Here is a 22,748-nt window from a genome sequence, read left to right on the forward strand (position 1 = left end):
AACCTTGAGGAGCGCGTGTGAACATATAGCTCCTTCCATTTAAACAAAATCCGAAAAGAAACTGGCTGTCTGGATGAATTGGAACACTGAAAAATGCATTCTTGAGGTCTATGACAGTGAAAAACGTGGCTTCGGAATCAATAGCTGTTAACAGGGAAGAAATGTCTGGGACAACTGGGTACTGAGGAATAATACATTTGTTAAGCTCCCGTAAATCAATCACTAATCGATATACTGGAGGTGCATTAGGATCAGTACGTTTCATGACTGGAATGATCGGAGAATTGCATACATTGGAGTCAGTTTCTACAACTACTCCTTGAGCCATGAGCTCGTCAATAATTTTGGATAAGGCTGCTACAGCCTCAGGTGGCAATCTGTACTGTCTGATTCGGGGTAACACTGCACCTGGTTTGAGAGTCACACGATGGGGTGTGATTTGCATGTAACCTACATCAGTTGGACCTTGCGCCCATAAATGCTGCGGAACTTTAGACAATCTTGAATCAAAATCTCGTAATACATAGTGACCCTTGAAGTCACGTAGGAACAGACGTATTCCCTCTGGGGAACAGCAAATAACTGCACCTAATTCTTTCAGTGTCTTAATGCCTAATAGATTTTCTGGACATGACTTAGTAAGTAACAGATCAGTAGTACGGGACAATGGACCTACTTCTAGAGTAACTGGCTTTGATATCTCGTTAACGATAGGTTTTCCTGAAAATCCAAGGGAAACATTTCTTGAGCCTGAGAGCGGAGCCCCTGGAACTTCGGCATGACTAATTGTGGTCCTACTTGCCCCTGTATCAATCAAAAACTTTCTGTCTTTCCCTAATACTTGACTGTGAACATAGGGACCTTCTTGATCTACAGGTATCTCGATGAGAGGCAAGCCTACCTCCCTCTCTAGGCTGTTTCATGAATATGGCTGGTACTCTGGATACTCAGACTGTGCATACTGGTACATCTGCGATGTAACGTGCTGTGTTGCAGCAATAGGCTGCGGTACTGTAACTGTCTGTGGTGCATTCTGTGACTGAGGAATCTGTGAAACTTGTTCTTGTCTAGGCGGACGTGGTCTTTCTTTAGTCTTACCAGTAGCTATGTTATGTTTCAGAACTGCACACTCGTTTATAAAATGACCTGGCTGTTTACAATAATTGCAGTTCCCTTTAACGGGAGCGGCAGGATGACTGGCTTGATTCGGACCCCTCTTCTGACTGTCTTGAGGAATAGATTGTGCAACTAGCACTTTCATTTTCGTGTCTTTCATACGTTTTCTTTCGTGTTCTTGCTCTTCCCTGATTCTATTCTGGTGATACTGGAGCATCTGGAGCATCTGGGACGGGGTGTTTGCTTGCCAGGTGCTTTCGACTTTCAGAACTCGGTTTTTAATTTGTGGACTTGAATTCTCGACTAATTTGGTAACGAAAAGGTGAGGGTATGACTCACTACTTGTCTTGAGACCACTGTTAATACTGAAACATTTCTCAAATCTAGAATAAAAATCACTAATATCTTCATCTTGTTTCTGTTTACAGGCTGAGATTGCATCCCAGTCTTCCTTCCTAGTTGTCAATAATCTGGGTAAAACTTGAATCAGTAATTCTGGTAATTCTTTACATTTATCTCCAAGACCGGTACCTGGTACCCTTGCCTTGTCTTCTGCTTCTAGGACTGCCCAATCGATCTTTTTCTCTCCCACCTCCCATTCCTTTTCCTTTAGCTTTTCATACACCCCTGCGGGTAGCAGGACCTTTAACATTTTAACGATATCTGGGTAAGTGTATTCTCCCATACGGAGCATGTCTTTTAATTCCCTATGGAACCCTGCTGGATCTTTGTCATGACAGGGAATTAATTTCTTCATTTCAAGAAGTTCCATCTTTGAAATCGGAGTGTATACAAACACTCGTTGCATTTCGCCACCCGCCCCTTGGACTGGGTGGACTTCTCGTAACGGGTTCTGTCTGTCTATGTAAAACGGTTTACTTTCTGGAGGTGAGACATGAACAAAATGCGGGTTCAAGAATGTTCTATATTTGTGACGCTGTTCTAGAATGATACTAATTAAATCGGTACCTAGACCTCTCCATCTATACTGGAGTAACTCGTTCAGGACATCATGTAACGGGCCTGGATCAGAATGTTGACCCTCATACAGAGTAATGAGGTGCTGGATCATATACATACCCACCAGTCGCTGCTCGGCTGGGGGCAATTTCAGAAACATTTGTGCCACTATTTCGTCTGGAAAAGTGGTAGAATCAGTAATCCATCGGACTGCTGATCGGGCTAGTTCTTGTTCATGCATAGTACTTAATTCACTGTAACCGACTCGTGATTTCAGAATGTGATCGGTAGCTTGGAATACTTGTTCTAGAGAACCTTGTTCTGGTGCTGGATGATGAACAATAGACTTGTGTTCTAGACGTAAATGGCGATCTGGAAATCTAGATTTTCCTACATACGCTATTCTGGCGGGATTCTCGTTCTCTTCCTCTTCAGGATCAGAGATACTTTCTTTCTCGCTTACTAGTGCTGCTTTACGCTGTTCGTGTATCTTTATTATTTCTTTACGGATTTTCTTGTACATACTCTCCATAGCACTGACGGTCTTGTGCTTACCCTCGGCTATATTATCACTCCACCTTGTCAGAATTTTCATCTCGGCGGAATCTTTAGACGGGTAATCTTGTTCTCTTATTAGACAATTGATCAGGAACTTTAATATCATGAGCTGGATCTCGGCTTTCCTTTGAGACATAATCTCGCCAATACTTTCTGGATCATCCCCTGTACGGATGAAACGATATATTCTGTCTAGATCTTCTTTCATATTCGGTAAGGTGACTAGATACTCGGTCACTCTCCTTACACGTAAGGAATATAAAACCATATTATATTCGCCTGGAACTGGATCATAGACACATTCGTGAAGGGTTTGCCTGATTTCTGTAACAGACTGATGTTTAGGCGTGCGCTGTAACGCTTGAGCATGTAATTCGAGTAATGTTAAACGCTTGTGTGGCGGCGGGGTTTGAGGAAGACCTCCTCCTGCGGCCCCTAGACTAGAATCGTCGACTGACATTCTTCGTCCTGGCAGGGTCGGTAATTGTAACGTGGGCTGGACTTGTATGGCGGGCTGGACCGGGGAAACTGTTAAGGGCACCCCGGTGTCTGGAGGAGCAGGAATTACCTGATTTACAGGGACTGGCGGAGCGTGAACAGGATTTGCATATTCGGGGACTGTGTCGTCCAGATAGGATGAAATAAAAATATCAGCTGCGGTCGGTTTGTGACGTAGCTTGGTCGGAACTAATGGTGGCGGGAAATTACTGGATGCCTCTGGGGTCGCTTTTGGCAAGCCCTCAGCAAGAAGAGGATACATACCCTTATTAAGGGCATGCCTCTGTCTGTCTGATTGCTCAGTTCTAACTCGTTCACCTATCTCGATTAATTCTCTTTCTAGGGCTCGTTCTTGGGATTCTCTACTTAGTTCTGACTTTCTGATTTCTTTTTCGGTTCTTTTATGAGCTTCTTTGCGCCATAACTCGATGGCATCTTTCTGTGACTGTCTGGCTTTCTTTTTCCATAATGCTTCTTCTACTCGCATGATGCATTCGGCATCCCATGTACCCGATACGGGCCATCTATACTTTTCTTCTAACTGTTTGGTATAATCTACCCATAAATCTAGATACAATATGGCACTTATGCCATGTTTCTGATACATAAAGTGACCTGGACTGTCCCTAGGCGGAACAGGAACTGCTTCTTCTAACAAACCCTTTCTAGTTTTTAACTGACGTAATCTCGAAAAGAGAGACATTATAAACTTGAATCGGAACACAATACAATAGACGAGGAACAATAACAATTGGGAAAACAATTCAGGCATACCACGACATTGGAAATACATTGAACAACATCATAACATTACAGTTCGGACAGAAATATTACCTGGAATACTGAGAACAGAAACACAAGAATTTCTCGAGAACGGAACAGACTAGAGTTACTGGATGCGCTGCTGGAACAGTACGGAACATACCGGTCCCATAAAGGGACGCATCAAGACCCGTATCCACCTAGGTGAACACTTCGTTTGTGAGTCTGGGCACCACCAACCCACGGACCAGGAGTCAATTTAGATTGGTCCTGTCTAGATACTACCCCAGCAATGGTACTCACCGGGCAGCAAGAACGGAAAGGCCTCGGACTGGACTGGACGACGGACGACGAACTTCGGACTTCAGTTACGGGTGGGCCTCCGGATACCTCGGACCTTGGACTCTTGGCTTGGGCTCTGGTCGGGACTCGCCGCGTTCCTCCACCGTCTCGTTCGGATGCTGGACCGCCTCCTCCGTCTCCTCCGTGGGCCTGAGGGATACTTGAGGCAGAAATATCTGCACGTGGCCGGTATGGTTCCGTCACGGCTGCAGAGGGTCAGGGGGTCGGCGTGGCTTCACCGACGCGTGGGGAAAGGGCAAGTCCCTATTCGGGCGCCATTATGTGGTATATAAATAAATAATACCGGATCTATTTTTGAATGTATGAATGAATAACAGATAGCTCAATAAAATAAGAGTCAAGATTCGAGGTAGTAGGAGTTTCTGCAGGTTTATTACAGCATAAGGACAGGATCGGGACAACCTGCATAGGATGACCCAGCAGCTGCTGGGGCCGGGTCTGGGATGAGCGCGCTAGCTTTTAATAACAATACATCAACTTATATACATAGCGCAAACACATAGCATTACATTGCAGTAGGCGTAACAGTGGGTGGAGCAGAAGGCGTGACGCGTAGCAGTCGCGAGAGATAACAGTAAAAGTAGGTGTAACTGGGAGTATACATGGACATGTGATGCAAACGTAACAGAATATGTCATGAATGGGCGGAATCATTGGAGGGGGCTACCTAAGGAGCCGGGACCTCTAACCTAATGGTGCGCGTAAACTGGCAATGACGTGTTACTAGGAGAAGCTGGGGGCTACGAACTCTGTGCTAGGAGCAGAGACTTGAGTCTGGAGGGTCGGAGCGACATGTGCCTGAACCCTATCTGGTATCTGATGTTTAGGGAACATGTTGATATAAACTAGAAGTCATGAGAGGAAAAGCTAACTTGATTCTAAGACTGGACCATGCATTATTCTACATGTAGTGTGTGATGAAGAATATTAAATGACCATTAATACAGTATTTCTCTAACGTGGAGCCGAATAGGCTAGACAATGACGGAAACTATTGATGCAGTTCAGTAGCTTAGGAATGCAGAGAAGAAGGACTGAACTGATAGCTGGAATCATAACATACTCTTGGCAGACTCAGAGGCAGAGCCAAGCTGCACCGGGCACTGCGAGGCAGGAAGTAAGTGAAGGGTCGAGGATACAGGTGGGGGCTGTATCGCTCCTCAGCGAGGCTTTCAGGAGACAGGAGCTGAATCTGTGGTCCGGGCCCTGTTGAGGCCTAGAAACGGGGACTTTATAATGAAATAACGTGCACACTGAGAAACGTGGCAATATAACTTTACATAGGCCTGATATTCGTAGTATTCACGAGGACTGGAAACTGACATACCAGAGGTGGACACAACTGTAATTGCGTCATTAATCAGACATGGGGAATAACATATGCATATTGGTCATGCACACATAACCTATGATGGATGCGGCGTAGGGACACAGAACATGGCAAAATTTACTTTTCCACAATCCTCCAGTGGAAAAATGGGCAGCTGTTAAAAAAAATCTCTTTGCTTTCCAAGCCTGAGTGTTCAATGTTTTCTGTCTGCATCTATTGCTCGTAAATAGCGTTAAATGACCTAAATAATTACTCTTACCTTATAGGAGATTCTCCAGGTAAACATAGTAATGGTGGTGGCAGGTGGAAATTCTGCATGATGGAGCCTTAACAACGGCCAATGAGGTAAGCATAAACTGAACAGGAAACAAGCCGAAATTATTAGAAATGCTTTTTGTTTGGCAAAATAACAATAACTGTTTGTTGGAGGCTCTTATAATCCATCAGCATAACGAATAGGAAAAGAATGTCATCAACCCTTCTAGGTATACTAACTTATGATGAAAAAACTGCAGGCATCAACTTGCCAGGACATAAAAAGCCAAACTGCCCAGGTGAACCACTTAGCCCCACAACATTATGGTAGCACATTTAAAAGCAATGTTTGTAAAGCCAGACCAGTGTTTCTTTTTATACAACATTGTGGTAGAACTATCTCGAATATGCATAGTTAGCATGTTTGGTGGAGTTGTTGAAATCTCAGTTGATGTGACTGGGATTACAGTGCAATGACAGCTAAAATGGGCACTGCGCATGTGGGAAGATGCGTCCAATATCAATCAGACAGTATTTCAAGAGTGTGGCATATTACGCATGAGGTTATCCAGGCATTGGGCTGTGGGCCTTAGTTAATAATAATAATAAAAAACAATTATTAAGCGCATGATTACACTAAGAACAGTGCATCTCCACGCTAGGATGCATTCCAACATGAGTTCAAACAAAGATCACTCCATGCTAAGGAGAAAGGACAGGGGAGGAAAAACACTGACTTAATACTAAACTACGGGAAACAGATAAGTCTTAAGTTTCTGCCGGAACCTTGTTTCCGACGGTTCCATACGAAGCTCAACAGGGAGTTTGTTCCATTGTTTGCTAGCTAGGAACCTAAAAGAACGCCCACCCATCTGTGCTTTATAGATGCGGGGTACCGAGAACTGCATACTGCCCATAGATCTCAGAAGGCGTTTTGGACAATATATGGTTAGCATCCTATGGAGGTAAGCCGGGCCCTTGCCATGTGCAATCCGATGACTTATGCACATGGTCTTGAACCGGATGTGTTCCCGCATGGGGAGCCAGTGCAAGATCTGTTACGCACGTTTCCCCAAAGACTTCCTCTGCAACTTTAGAACCAGCCTGGTCGCCGAGTTTTGAACATATTGCAACTGGTTCAGACCCTTTTTACTGAGGCCACAGAGCAGGGAATTCCCATAGTCAAGATGGGACGTGACCAAGGCATGTACTAATGTTTTCCTAGCTGTAATTGGTAGGAGATCCAAGATTTTACGCAGGACCTTCAGTATGCCATAGCATTTCCCCGCTATCTTGGCAATATGTTGGGAATATGAGAGATTGGTATCCAAGAGAACACCCAAATTCTTCACTGTATCTGAGGGGATTGGTATAGGACCCAAATCCGTGGGCCACCAGGCAGATGTCCAAATAGATGGAGAGGAACCAATCACAAGAAGTTCGGTCTTATTACCATTAAGGCGGAGGCAATTGATCTTCATCCATGCTGCAAGTGCTACAAGATAAGCAGAAACATTATCTGCCGTCTCAACTGGGTTGTGGGATAGAGTAACCACCAGTTGCGTATCATCCGCATATGATACGATATCCATCCCATAGGATTCCACCATCCTAGCCAGGCGTTCCATATATAAATTAAACAACGTAGGGCTCAGAATAAAGCCCTGCGGGACCCCTTGTTTTAGAGTTCGAGGCGTGGACCTAAAGGGGGGACAATGTATTTGGAATTTTCTATACGGCAAAAAAGAGACCATCCATTCATAGGCTAGCCCGGCAACCCCTGTCTCGCTCAAACGGGCAAGAAGTCTAGAGTGCGACACCGTATCAAATGCCGCACTCAGGTCCAGCAATATTAGAGCAGCGGTCTGTCCTTCATCGACTTTCTGACGAAGCAGTTCTGTGGAGAAGAGGAGGGCAGTCTCTGTAGAATGCTTTGCCCTAAAACCAAATTGGGAGGGGTGTAGGAGATGATTGTCCTCCACAAATTTAACCAACTGGTTATTAAACAATTTTTCCACCACTTTGGCACAGAATGGTAGAAGAGAAATGGGCCGGAGGTTATCCAGTTGGGAAATACTCAGGTTAGCCTTCTTTTTAATGGGAACTACAAGCCCGATTCACAGAATGAACTTAAGACTAAATCCTAAACTTACTACTATTTGGTATTCACAGAATGCACTTACTACTTTCGGGATTCACAGAGTGAACTTACTACTTTCGGGATTCACAGAATAAACTTACTACTTTCGGTATTCACAGAATAGATTTAAGACTACTAACTCTAAGTCCGAAATCGGGGAGTAAATTCCGGCCCGGAGGCGGAGCTTACGGCTTGGGGGCCGAGCTTGCGGCCCGGAGGCGGAGCTTGCGGCCCAGAGTTGGAGATTTCAGCATGGCAAAAATCCCCACCTCCGAGCCGGAAGCTCCGCCTCCGGGCCGCAAGCTCCGCCTCCGGGCCGTAAGCTCCGCCCCCAAGCCAGAAGCTCCGCCTCCGGGCCGGAATTTACTCCCCGATTTCGGACTTAGAGTTAGTAGTCTTAAATCTATTCTGTGAATACCGAAAGTAGTAAGGTTATTCTGTGAATCCCGAAAGTAGTAAGTTCACTCTGTGAATTCCGAAAGTAGTAAGTGCATTCTGTGAATACCAAATAGTAGTAAGTTTAGGATTTAGTCTTAAGTTCATTCTGTGAATCGGGCCCTACCTGTGCAAGTTTCCATTCCTCAGGCACCTGTCTTTCTTGGAAGGAAAGGGTAGCCAAATTGCCTATGTAGTTCCACAGGAGGTGAACATGATTCCTGAGAATTTTAGGCGGAACAGTGTCCATAGGGGATCCTGACTGGATACTCATAATTAACTTTATCAATTCCTCCCTCGGAGGCACCATGAATTCCTTGAGGCAGGCTTTCTTAATAGGCTTTTGGCAGGTGTCCCTCACCGAGATTTCTTCGGCTGGACCCTGCTGAAAAGACACATATATCTGCTCCACTTTGCTTACGAAATAATCGGCGATAGATTCGCATATCTCAGTGGAGTAAAGATCTTTAGTCACTATCCTCGTGAGTATAAATTGAAAAGAGCTCTTTGGAGGAGTTTTCAAAAGATTCGATCCTCTCTTTGAAAATTTTTCTTTTAGCCTTATTAATCCACCCATGGTACTCCTTCAGACTATTCCTGTATGACTCTTTCCGAGCGGTAACATAGTCTTTGCGCCACAGGCGTTCCAGTCTTTTGCATCTGGCTTTGGAAGCACGCAATTCCTCGTTATACCAAGGGGCAGACCTAGTCTTGCGTACTGGGGCTTTTAGGGTCCATGGGGCCACCTTGCCTAAAGCCTTAGATATCCATTCTTCGTACTCCGTCCGCGCATCCTTAAAGGTTTTACTGAGCGGAGGCTTTTCCTGCATTAACGTAAATTCAAATGCCTTCTGGCTTAATTTTTTCCAGTTCCTGCGTTTAGGAAGGATGGAACTCTTGCATATTTCTCCTCTGGGCATGCCTGTTATTATAAATGGAATGAGATAATGATCAGACCACAGAATCCTAATGGGGGGGTAGCACCCTAATACCGTTCCAGTTAGAGAATATGGGATCCAAAAGATGACCCACCTGATGCGTTGGCATCTCGCCCAAAAGTGTAAGCCTCAGGATTTCAGAGAGACAATCATAGATTGTGCCTCAGCACAGTTAACGTCCTCAAAATGTAGGTTAAGATCACCTAATACGAGGAATTTACTGTAGCGTAAGGCCAGTTGAATCACCGATTCCAGTAGGCTCTCAGCAAACTGTGTAGAGCTCCCAGGGGGGCGATATATGAGATAACCCATGATGGTACACTCAGGGGAGACCTTGACAGAAAAAAGGCCGTCTTCACAATTACTGATTTTTACGTGCTCTAGCAAGCACTCAAACTTAATATTGTACACCATTGCAATGCCCCCCCTCTTTGGACCCCCCTGTCAATTCTCAGCAAGCTGTAGGCTGTTGGAAGGACCTACAGAATCTCCGGCGCCGATGCTTCATCCAACCATGTCTCCGTTAAAAACAACAAATCCGGCTGATGGTCAATATGGACATCATAGATGTCTAAACTGTGTTTTTTAAGTCAACGGCAGTTTATTAAGAACATAGTGAGTTGGTCCCCCCTCTTAGTGTTCACTAGGGCTAGAGCAGGATTAAAATGGCATACCCTGCATTTCTGCGCCATATCTTCAGGCAGCAGACTATGAGTACAGGCAGTATTAGGTGTAGGGCGAAGACAGATCAGTTGATCACCTGTGTATCTTATACTTCTTACTGTCTCCCTAGGGTGGTGGACAGGAGTTCTGGCCCCTGGCCGCGTTCGGTCGCGGACGGGCTTAAACAGGCTTGCCTTGTGCGCGCCTTCGGCACGCACTCGGCGCGCCCGCTGCGCGCGTCCGCTGCGTGGTCGCTGACCTGTCGCCATTATATGGGGATGGAATAGGGAGAACTAGAGCGCTAACCCGAGCGCTAAGGAGGCAGGAAGTGGTGGACTCCTCACCCTCCGCGCAAACGGCCACAGTGGACGCGGCGGATCGGGGCAGGACCAAGAAGGAGAACACAAATTGGTAGAAGAACAAACAAGCGGTAAATTACTATTTTAAAATGAGTCTACAGGTTTTAGCAGCACATTGTTTAAAAACAAAGATTCAATTCATTTGATTGCGGGCCCAATTCACAGCGTGCACCTCCTCTTCACATCCCCACACCGTGGCTATCTTCGAGAATCGAGTGGAGGTGACTGTCACTGCCACTGACAGTTTAGCATCCACAATGAGGGCTCACCCCTTCCTCCCTAAGTAAAATCGGCCTGGGGAAAACTAGAGCGCTAACCCGAGCGCTGAGGAGGCAGGAAGTGGTGGACTCCTCACCTTCCGCGCAAACGCCCACAATGGACGCGGCGGATCGGGGCGGGACCAAGAAGGAGAACACAAATTGGTAGAAGAAAAAACAAGCGGCAAATTACTATTTTAAAATGAGTCTACAGATTTTAGCAGTACTGTGTTTAAAAACAACGATTCAATTAATTTGAATGCGGGCCCAATTCACAGGGTGCACCTCGCCTTCACATCCCCACACCGTGGCTATCTTCGAGAATCGAGTGGAGGTGACTGTCACTGCCACTGACAGTTTAGCATCCACAACGAGGGCTCACCCCTTCTTCCCTAAGTAAAATCGGCCTGGGGAAAACTAGAGCGCTAACCCAAGCGCTGAGGAGGCAGGAAGTGGTGGACTCCTCACCCTCCGCGCAAACGCCCACAATGGACGCGGCGGACCGGGGCGGGACCAAGAAGGAGAACACAAATTGGTAGAAGAACAAACAAGCGGTAAATTACTATTTTAAAATGAGTCTACAGGTTTTAGCAGCACAGTGTTTAAAAACAACGATTCAATTCATTTGAATTGCGGGCCCAATTCACAGTGTGCACCTCCCCTTCACATCCCCACACCGTGGCTATCTTCGAGAATTGAGTGGAGGTGACTGTCACTGCCACTGACAGTTTAGCATCCACCAGAGCCAGGTTTTGAATCTCTTCCTGAACTCTGTCAGTGATGGTTTCATATTGAGGTGGAGGGGACGGGTGCTCCCAGACTTGGCACCAAGGCGGGAGAAGGAGCGTCCTCATGCATCTCGTGGTATCTGTGTAAGGGTGAGGTTAGCAGAGGTTGCTGGACGGTAGGTGGATATTCAGGTGGTGGGTCAGTGGTTTGCATTGGCATCTATTTCTGGATGGAGAGCCAGTGGAGGTCTCTCAGGATTTAAATGATGTAGGTTCTCTTGGGTAGGTTGAGGACCATTCTGGCTGTTGCGTTCTGGTTCATCTGTAGTCTTCTCAAGAGTTTGGTGGTGGTGCCTTCATAGAGTGAGTTGCCATAGTCCACGAGGCTGGTGATTAGAGCCTTGTTTTGGTGGGTGGCCATGGAGTGTGTAGAAACAGGCTGAGGAGACAGCATTCACCAGATGTTTCATGGAGAATTCGCTGTCCATGATGATGCTGAGGTTGCAGGAGTGGAGTTTCGGAATGGAGGTAGGCCCAAGCTCCGATGATCACCAGGAGTAATTCCAGAGGGAGGTGTGTCTGCCAAATATCAGGACGTATGTTTTGTCTGTGTTTAGTTTCAGGCAGTTGCTCTTCATTCAGGCTGAGATGTTTTTCATACAGTTGTGGAACTTGGTCTTTGGCGAGGTGGGTCTTGCAGAGAGTGAGAGGACGAGTTGGGTGTTATTGATGTAGGAGATGATGTTGATGTTTTGGGCTCTGACGATGTCTGCGAGAGGAGTCATGAAGATGTTGAAGAGGGTTGGACTGAGGGGTGAGCCTTGGGGGACGCTGCAGGGGGTGTCTTGGGTTGAGAGGTGACGGGGAGAGCTGGATTCTCTAGGTGTTCCCTGTAAGAAAAGATGCCAGCCATCTAAGCGTGTCATTTCTGACTCAGATCTGGTGATTTCAGTCAATAAGTGTGTGGTGGGAGACAGTGTTGAAGGATGAGGTGTGGTCAGGTAGAATCAAATGAGCTGATTTTCCTATTTTGAGTAGGGTGCAGATGTCATCTGTTGCTGTGATCAGGGCTATCTCTTTGCTGTGATGGGCTCTGAATCCTGATTGAGAGGGGCTCAGCAGGGCATGTTGTTTCTCTCCAGGAGTTCTATGAGTTGGATGTTGATGGCCTTCTCCTGGACTTTGGTGGGAAGTGGGAGCAGAGAAATGTGGTGGAAATTCTGGAGCTCGCCAGGGTAGGCCAAGGGTTTCTTGAGGAGCTGTCTGTCCTCTGTGTGTTTCCAGGCATCAGGAAAGGTGGCTGTGGTGACGAGGCATTGAGGATGTTGGTGAGCTGATGGCTGATCTTGTCTCTTCCAAGGTTAGAAATTCAGTGGAGGCATGCTTTGGTGGGTGCTCCTAAGTGGATGAGTTCACTAGAGTAGTTGTATTTGTGTGCTGAGATGTTCCCATGTGGTGAGCTGGTAGTCGGTGGCAGTGCTCATGGGAGATGGGATGCTGAGAAGGTCAGTGGGTTGGGAATCGAAGTTACTGTATATGGTGGCTATCTTGTTGTGAAAGTGGTCAGTGAGGTTGTCCCAGAGTTCCTGTGAGATTGGGATAGAGTGGTCAGTAGCTGATGGGCAGGTGAACTCTCTGACAATGGTAAATAGTTCCTTGGGTTAGTTGGCGCTGGCCTCAAAGAGTTGTGTCAGGGCCTCCTTTTTGCAGCTTTGAGCTTGCGGTGGTAGTGGTTTAGGGCACTTGAAGATAGCTCAGTCAGTGTTGTTTCTGCTGGTGTGTCATATTTTATTCAGGTTTTTGCATCTTCGTTTGGATGCTCTCAGATCCGTGGTGTACCAACTGGCACGTTTGGTGGATTTTTGCATTTGGGCAGGTTTGGTGGGAGTGACTAGGTTGGTGGAGCTAGTGATCCAGGCGTTTAAATTCTCTACTGCCTGGTTCAGGATGGTGGTGATGTTGGGCTGGGGGATATTGAGGGTGCCAGTCCATTGTTACCTGGTAACCACGGTCCAGCTACAGAAAGTGGCACTGTGGCGGTTGGGGGTGGTGCTGGGTTGTCCGACAATGGTGAAGTGTATGATAGAGTGGTTGGACAGGGGGATTTTCGTGGTGTAGCTGTTTCTAACTCTGTTGCTGGAGAAGAAGATAGGGTCCAGCATGTGTCCTTCTATGTGCATGGCATCAGTGACCAGTTGTTTGAGTCCGATGTCCATTTGTTCCAGGAGGTCGCTGGAGTTGGTGGGGTTGTCTAGGTGGAAGTTCAGGTCTTCCAGGAAGACATCTTCGAAAAAGCATCAAAATGAAAAGCCTCCTTTTAAGTTCATGCTTTGCTGCTGTCTTGACCATACTAGTGGAAATGGGTAAGTCCCTTTCCCAACACCATTGTTTACTCTTTACTAAGGTTCATGTGTTTGCTGCATAAAATGGTATTCATTATTAAAAGTGTAAAAGTGAAAGTGAAAATGTCTAGAAGTAATATAAGAACCAAAAAGATGACTCTGCCTCATATATACATGGCACTGCAACATGAAGCAACTACCCTGAGATATACCAGAGTACAATACGTAAAGACATAATTAAGCAATGATATACATTGCCATGTGATGGAAACCTGGGAATAGCTTACTGAAGCATCATAAAAAGAGCAGAGTGTACAAAGTTGCTAAGCCTGACAGGACCCAAATCCGCATGATGATTTTTAAATTACTGCTAGTTATGCACTAACAGTACAAATAAAAAATTAGGGCAATGGGGAAGAAGGTTGAGCTGGTGCTTATTGGTCACTGTCCAGTTTTTTTCCTTATCTGATTCCCCTTTCCTCAACAATACTTGAGGAGTCCCCTCCTGAACCCTGAAAAAACAACCCTTCCAAAACTTCCAAAGCATTTCCAGGTTGGACTCCATTCACCTGCAGTGCATTTCCCAGGCTACCTCATTCACTGGGATCCTTCATGGTCCGTCATCTCTGGTGTCCTGGCTAACTTTCCTGAAATCTACTTCAATCAATCAATCAATCAATCAATCAGGAGCTTGAAAGCGCAACTGCTCACCAACTCCTCCTGAAAACCACAAAGAAAACTGCCCACCAAGACAGAATCAACACCAATGCACACAACAGCAAAGAACTCTTCACTATCATCAAGGCGTTTGTCAGGCCCAACAGCGAGAACACAGATGTGCCCTCCTCCCAAGACCTCTGCAACAAAATCTGCATCTTCTTCCACCACAAGATCAGGAAGATCTATGACAGCTTCGACACCCTACACCAAGCCGCCACGCCTGCCACGATCGCACACAACTAAGCCGTCCCCCCAACAGACCGTGCTCTGCTGGACCCCGCTCACCATAGAAGACATGCTCAACACCATGACGAGCATCCACTCAGGAGCGCCAACGGACCCATATACCACATCTAACAAAGAGGAGCCGCCGCAACAGCCCTCCAGGTTCACCACACCATCAAATGCTCCATTAAAATTGCCACTTCCCCATCAACTGAAAACACGCAGAGAACAACCTCCTGCCAAACAAGCCATTCTCAGACCCGTTGGACCTCAAGAACTTCAGGCCGATCTCTCTGCTCCGCTTCCCAGCCAAAGTCATAGAGAAGGCCATCAATGCCCAGCTCTCTGAGTTCATCGAAGTGAACCACGTCCTGGACACCTCCCAATCCGGCTTCTGAAACAACCACAGCACAGAGAATGCACTCCTCTCCGGCACAGACGACATCCCCTACCTCCTGAATCGGGGCGAGACCGCAGCCCTCATCCTACTAGACCTCTCGGCCACCTTCGACATCATCTTCCACTGCACCCTAATCACCCGACTCCATGACACTGGCATCCATGACAAGGCCCTGAAATGGATCTGCTCCTTCCTCACTCGCTGGCCCAAGCGAGACAGACTACCACTGTTCCTCTCAGAACATACAGAGATTAACTATGAGTGCCACAGTCTTCAACATTTACATGGCCCCTCTCGCTGCCATCGTCAGAAGCCACTGACTCAACATCGTCTCCTAATTCAATGACACCCAGCTGATCCTCTCTCTCACCAATGAACCCACAACTGCCAGAACCAACTTCCACAGTGGAATGAAGGCCGTTGTTGCATGGATGAAAGACAGCTGCCTCAAGTTGAACTCGGACAAGACCGAAATATTCATCCTGGGACCCACCCCTTTAGCCTGGGACGACTCCTGGTAACCCCCACCCCCCGACACCAACAGACCGCTTCATGCCAGGTTTTGCTTTCCGCATTGATTGTTTATGTTTCAGAATGTCCCACCTAGTGAACTGCTGGACCACGAAATTGTAATGTGATTTGGAATGTAGGGAATTCCTTGTCATCAAAAATCCGGCCCATCAGGCCAGAGTAGTAGATTATGTCTTCTGGGGGCATATTTATAAGCTCCTTGCACCACAGGAGCTTCACCTTTTGTGATGCTCCTGTAGTGCAAACTACAAAATCATATATATGAGGTCATGAAAAGCTATTTTACGTGGCTTTGAATAACCTCATAAATATGGAATAAGGAAAGGCAGCGCACATCGCTGTGTTCCCTCAATCCACACTCAAGAGGCGTTTCATGGGCGTTGTGGTGGGTGTTTCCACAAAACACTCATGGATTTTGATGCTTCCCCAGATTTGCAAAACCATGTAATCCTGAGGAAGTGCCAAAACCTTACGCTTCGCAAGGTGAGGCATAATGATAAGAATTACTTTATTTCTCCTACTTTATTCCTTTTTACACGTGTGCTGCAGCACACTTAGTAAGAGGAAAACGCCTCTTAGGATTAGTCTTGTGCAGGAAGGTACTCTTCCTTTTACTATGTAGTCTTACTAATATCACAATGTGCGAACTTCAAATCCTAAAAACATACTACACGTACTCTATATTCAGATTAATTTTAATTCCTGTTCTTAACATTAATTCCGTTGTGTAATTACTCATGCCCTTTTAAAAAACTTTCATCATAAAATGGTAGTGTCGCCATTGATAATTTTCGGGATGATTTAGGCAAGCCATTTACTGTGGCATCTATAAGTGAAATCGAAAAAATTGTGTTGTTTGCCAATCAATATTTTTTAGGGATTAAAAGTGTTGTAAATTGCACTAATAATTCAAAATTGAATTTTGCCTGTATAACTGCCAAAGGAAAAGTGTCATTAAGAACCTAAATATGTCAAAAGATCATAATTCAAAATAAGTGCATATGGAAATAGAATGATGAAACACAACCAAAGTAAAAAGGAGCATTGGCAAAGTCAATAGGTCCAGTATTGTTTGAAAGCCTTTTAGCAATTATTGTTTTGTCATGGTTTTTTCAAAACTTTATTATTCAGGAAGTTGCTAGGTGTTTACATCCCACAAAAACCATTGACTGAAGGCAGAAATGTTTTTGGTCTAAAAAAGCACATATTATCATATTACTCCCTGCCCCTGAAGAGAGAACTACTTTGTGTGTGGATGTGCTCATTGTGAAAGGGCTGCATGCCATAACTCATACTGAAGTCAATCAATGCTGAAGTGGGCTGACATATGTCCCCTTGATGCATATTTTATTTAAAAAAATGTTTGTATTGCTTTTCTAGAAATACATTCAACAACATTATAGAATCATACCACATCTTTCCATCACACAACTCATCACATAATTACGATTTACCATAGTTGATTCCACTTGACGCATCCGAAGTGCCGCCTCTTTTCAATTGTTTTCGGGTTGCGCATTACTTGGGTGTACAATATTTCGATTTTCTAACAGAAACGCAGTTAGGGGCGCCTAGAAGTCTTTTGACCGCGACCTTTTAGGCAGTTCTTCTTCGTATATCTTCAGCGTCTCTCTACAATACACCTTTATCCATTTCTGACAGGTGGGGCTTAGTTTGCTGTCCCAATGTATTGATATTCTGTGCTTAACCATCAGTAGGGCTATCGCCACTAGTTTCCTCTTTGCTGGTGGTATCTGGTTTAATAAACTGAGCAAGCAGACTTTAACTGAAAATTCACATTTCATAATACCCCGTAGCATTATCACAACTTGCTCCCAGTACTCCCTAATTTTTGGACAATTTCATGCAAGGTGTATAGAGTCAGTTTCTCCTGTGCCGCATCTGCGACAGTTTGCATGTGCCCGTAGCCCATACCTATGTAATTTTGCAGGTGTGTGTTATATTTCGTGTAGATATTTATAATGTATTATGCGTAGATTCCCATTCGGAGTGAGCATTTTTGTTAATGTGCAGCAAAACTGCCTTTCATCCTTATCTAAGGGCACGTCTAGAACATAATTTCATCTTTCATGCGCCTTAATGGTGCCATGCGCCAACTCTGTTTGCATTGACCGATATAATCTGGCAACTATATGCTTGTTCGTTGTATCTCTTGTTACCATTTGTAATGGTGCCAGTGTAGGTTGTTCTGCTGGGAAGTTCGGGTATAGCGCTTTAATTGCTGCCTTTAATCTGTGATATATGAATTGGAATAAAAGTGTCATGTTGCTCACCTAATTTAGGTTGTCAGCCTCTATAAATGTCCCATCTATGTACAGGTCACCCATGTTGCTCACCCCCACCTGGCATAGGATTTCTATGCTTCCTTTGTCTTGCGCTATAGATAGGGATGGATGATTTGCTAGTGGTAGTGCTGGCGCATATAATGGCAGCTTTTCTATCATTTGGCCCATTTTGAGCCATAGCCCGCACTGTGTTTATTTTTTTGTGAATTATTTCTGCACGTTTACGGGTTAGGATGTTAGTTACTGGGATAGGGTGTGCGTCACCTGCTTCTACTGCCATATGTGGCATGTAACATACTGGATGGTACCAGTAGTGTGCATATTACGCTTGCACGCACAGATAGTATAATAGCATATCTGGCTCCGTAAAGCCCCCTTGTCCATATGGTGAGTTAGTGTCTTCCAATCTGCTAGTCTGACCTAGCCCTAGGACACCCCCGCGCCGCACGGCCACCAGCTGCTGTGTGCGTGTTCCCTGACTGCTGCCTGCTGCCTCGCTAGCCGAGCTCCGGACGCGTGACCACGCCCCCTGCCTCTAGCGGCGTGGTCCGCGACCTGCCCCCGTCGTCATTGCTGCTGTTTAGTGTTTTTTTGCCTGCCCCCGTCGTCATTGCTGCTGTTTAGTGTTTTTTGTAGCCTGTCCCCCTTTAACCTGCTTTTTTGCCTTCTGTTTGTGCTTGTGCCTTAGCCCCTTCGTCCCCCCTCCCCGCTCCCCGGTTCCTGCCAACGCCAATAACCCCGCCCACTTTGCCTTCTGTACCCTCCCCGCTCCCGCCTCCCAGCTGCTCCGCCCACCCGCGCACTTCGCCATATATGGCGACCGTGCGAACGCGCAGCGTTGACGCGCAGCGGGTGCGCCGATTGTGCGCCGAAGGCACGCCAAAGGTAAGCCCGTCTGCGCCCGTCCGCGCCTGGACCGCGCCCAGTGCCAGGACCCCTGGCCCCCACCGACGGAAGCCGACCCGACGAATCTACAACGCCGCCGAACTCCTCGCATTCAACACCAGCAGCATCCCGGGATGTCACCGAGCCGCCCCGAAGCACACCCACGGACCCTTCAGCTGCCACGCCTGCAAAATCACCTGCATCCGGACCTGCACTACACCAGCACCGACCAAGCCGAACACCAGCAGCAACCACCTCAAGTGCATCCTGCTCAACACCCGCTCCGTCCACAGACACACCATCGAACTCTGGAACCTCCTCGACACCACAGCCCCTGACATCGCCTTCCTCACGGAGACCTGGATGAACGCCTCCTCAGCGCCCGACATCGCCATCGCCATCCCAGAGGGCTACAAGATCACCCGAAGGGACCGCACCGCCAACCAGATGGGAGGAGGCATCGCCATCATCCACAGAGACACCATCCGCATCACGACCAACACCGACGACACCCTAACCACCGCCGAACACCTGCACTTCCAGATCCACACCGACCCGAAGACCACCCTCAGAGGCACCCTGATCTACCGACCCCCGGGACCACGCACACGATTCAGCGAGGACATCGCCGACTTCATCAGCCCGCATGCCCTCCCCTCCGCCGACTACATCCTCCTGGGGGACCTCAACTTCCACCTGGAGAACAACAGCGACCGCAACACCATCACCCTGCTCGACAACCTCGCCAACCTCGGACTCAAACAGCTGGTGCCCACCCCCACCCACCTCGCCGGACACACACTCGACGCCGTCTTCTCATCCAGCAAAGACATCGCCTTCAGCCACGCAACAGGACTCCACTGGACGGACCACAGCTGCGTCCACTTCACCTTCAAAAGAACGACGATCCACCACCACCAGCAACAGGTTGCCCGAAGAAGCTGGAACAAGATCACAGCCGATCAGCTCACCGCCTCCCTGAGCCAGCACCCCCCTGCCGGCTCAGCGAACCCCAGCCAGGCCGCCGACAACCTCACAAAGTGGATCAGCAACTGCGCGGACGAACTCGCCCCTCTGAGGACCCCGCCCAACAGACCCAGCAGCAGAAAAACCCCATGGTTCACCGACGAACTCAAGAGCTCCAAGAAGAACTGCCGAGCCCTCGAGAAAGTATGGAGAAGGTAACCAACAATGGACAACATGACCACCCTCAAGCTTGCCACCCGGAAACACCACCAACTGATCCGCGCCACCAAGAAAAATACATACAAGGACCGGCTGGACAACAACGCACACAACTGCAAGGAACTCTTCAACATCGTGAAAGAGCTCTCCAACCCCAACGCCGGAAACAACGACATCACCCCGTCGCAAGACCTCTGCAACTCCCTCGCGTCCTACTTCCACAACAAGATCGCGGACATACACAACAGCTTCAGCATCCAACCAACGCACGTCACAACCGCAGCAACGCCACCCACCACCACCCTCCGCGCCTGGAACCCGATCAGCACCGAAGACACCATCCGCACAATGAACTCCGTCCACTCCGGATCTCCGACCGACCCCTGCCCTCACCACGTCTTCAACAAGGCCGACGCTGTCATCGCACCCCACCTGCGGGACATTATCAACACCTCCTTCGACACCGCCACCTTCCCGGAGAGCTGGAAGCACGCAGAACTCAGCGCTCTACTCAAGAAACCTACAGCGGACCCCACCGAACTCAAGAACTACCGTCCCATCTCGCTCCTCCCGTTCCCGGCCAAAGTCATCGAAAAGACCGTCAACAAACAGCTGGCCGCCTTCCTCGAGACGAATGGATCCCTCGACCCCTCACAGTCTGGCTTCCGAGCCAACCACAGCACCGAGACCGCCCTCATCGCGGCCACCGATGACATCCGAACCCTGATGGACAACGGAGAAACAGCGGCCCTCATCCTCCTGGACCTCTCCGCGGCATTCGACACTGACTGCCACCGCACCCTAGTGCAGCGCCTCGGCAACATCGGAATCCAAGAGAAGGCACTGGAATGGATCACCTCCTTCCTCGACGGAAGAACACAGAGAGTCCGCCTACCACCGTACAAGTCAGAGGCCACCGAAGTCATCTGCGGCGTCCCTCAAGGATCCTCGTTGAGTCCCACCCTCTTCAACGTCTACATGAGCCCCCTCGCGGCCATCGCACGCCAACACAACCTCAACATAATCTCCTACGCCGACGACACCCAGCTGATCCTCTCCCTGACCAACGACCCCGCCGCCGCCAGAGCCAACCTGCACGAAGGGATGAGAGATGTAGCCGAGTGGATGACGACCAGCCGCCTGAAACTGAACTCGGACAAGATGGAGGTCCTCATCCTGGGCTCCTCGCCCTACGCCTTGGACGACTCCTGGTGGTCCCCCGCCCTGGGCAACGCACCCAAACCGACGGACCACGCACACAACCTGGGCTTCATCCTGGACTCCTCCCTCTCCATGACCAGACAAGTCAACGCCGTCTCCTTGTCATGCTTCAACATCCTACGCATGCTACGGAAGATCTTCTGGTGGATCCCCACCGAGACCAGGAAGACTGTCACCCAGGCCCTCGTCACCAGCCGACTGGACTACGGCAACGCCACCGCCAAGCTCCAGAAGAGACTCCAGCGGATCCAGAACGCCTCAGCCAGACTCATCCTCGACATCCCACGAAACAGCCACATCTCCGGACATCTGAAAGACCTGCACTGGCTCCCCGTCAACAAAAGAATCACCTTCCGTCTCCTCACCCACGCACACAAAGCCCTACACGACCAAGGCCCGAGCTACCTCAACAACCGAATCAACTTCTACGCTCCCAAGCGCCACCTCAGATCAACCAGCCACGCCCTCGCCGCCGTCCCCCGCATCCGAAGAGCGACAACAGGAGGAAGGTCCTTCTCCTACCTGGCCGCCAAGACCTGGAACTCCCTCCCGACCGACCTGCGCCTGACCCAAGGCCACCTTTCCTTCAGGAAGAAGCTCAAGACCTGGCTGTTCGAGCAGTAGCGGCACCCCCACCCCACTAGCGCCTTGAGACCCTACGGGTGAGTAGTGCGCTCTATAAATGTCTTGATTGATTGATTGATCTATTCTCCGTTGTTTCCCCACCATACTAGTCTGACCATTCGTGTTTGTAGCTCTTTGAAGACGGATGTGGGCAGTTGTATTGGGATGTTATTGAATAGGTATAAGAATTTAGGCAGTGTGACCATCTTAGCTATGGATATCCTATTTTCTAGTGTCAAGGGGAGCTGAATCCATTTCTTCACTTGTGTATCTAATTGGTCTATTGTGGTCCCATAATTTTTCCTGATCACTTCTGTTGGGTCTCTATGGATCCATATACCTAAATAATTTACTGGTTCGCTCTGCCATGTGAGCAGGAATTCCAAGGGGCATGCTTTAGTGTGTTCGGTAAGCGGGATTACAGTGGACTTACTGAAGTTAATATTAAGACCTGATTGTCTACTAAACTTAATGTATTACCTCAGTAATGGTGATAAGGTGTTCTGGGGATCTCGAACATAAAGCACCAAATCGTCTGTGTATAATGATATACTTATCAGTCGTTGATGAAACCTTAGTGCTGTATGTGGATATTTCAGCCTCATTTTGCATGCTAGTGGTTCGAGTGCTATCACAATAATGGGAAGAGTTGGCATCCCTGTCTTGTGCCACGATGGATATGTATTGTGTCTGATACTTGGCCATTGACTTTGATGTGTGCTACCGGGTCCGTATAGAGAAGCTGAATCCACTATCTTAATGCAGCTGGCATACCCCTTTTCTGTAGGATTGTAGATAAGTAGGCCCATTCTATAGAGTCGAAGGCTTTGGCTGCATCTAGAAATACAGCAGCTGCCCTTAACTTTGGGTTCAATTGGTGTTGAAGTGCAAATATAGTGCGGTGTTATGTGATGTTGATCTTTCTGGTATAAACCTAGATTGATCAG

Source organism: Lissotriton helveticus, chromosome 6 (assembly GCF_964261635.1).
Source record: "Lissotriton helveticus chromosome 6, aLisHel1.1, whole genome shotgun sequence".
Lineage (NCBI taxonomy): Eukaryota > Metazoa > Chordata > Amphibia > Caudata > Salamandridae > Lissotriton > Lissotriton helveticus.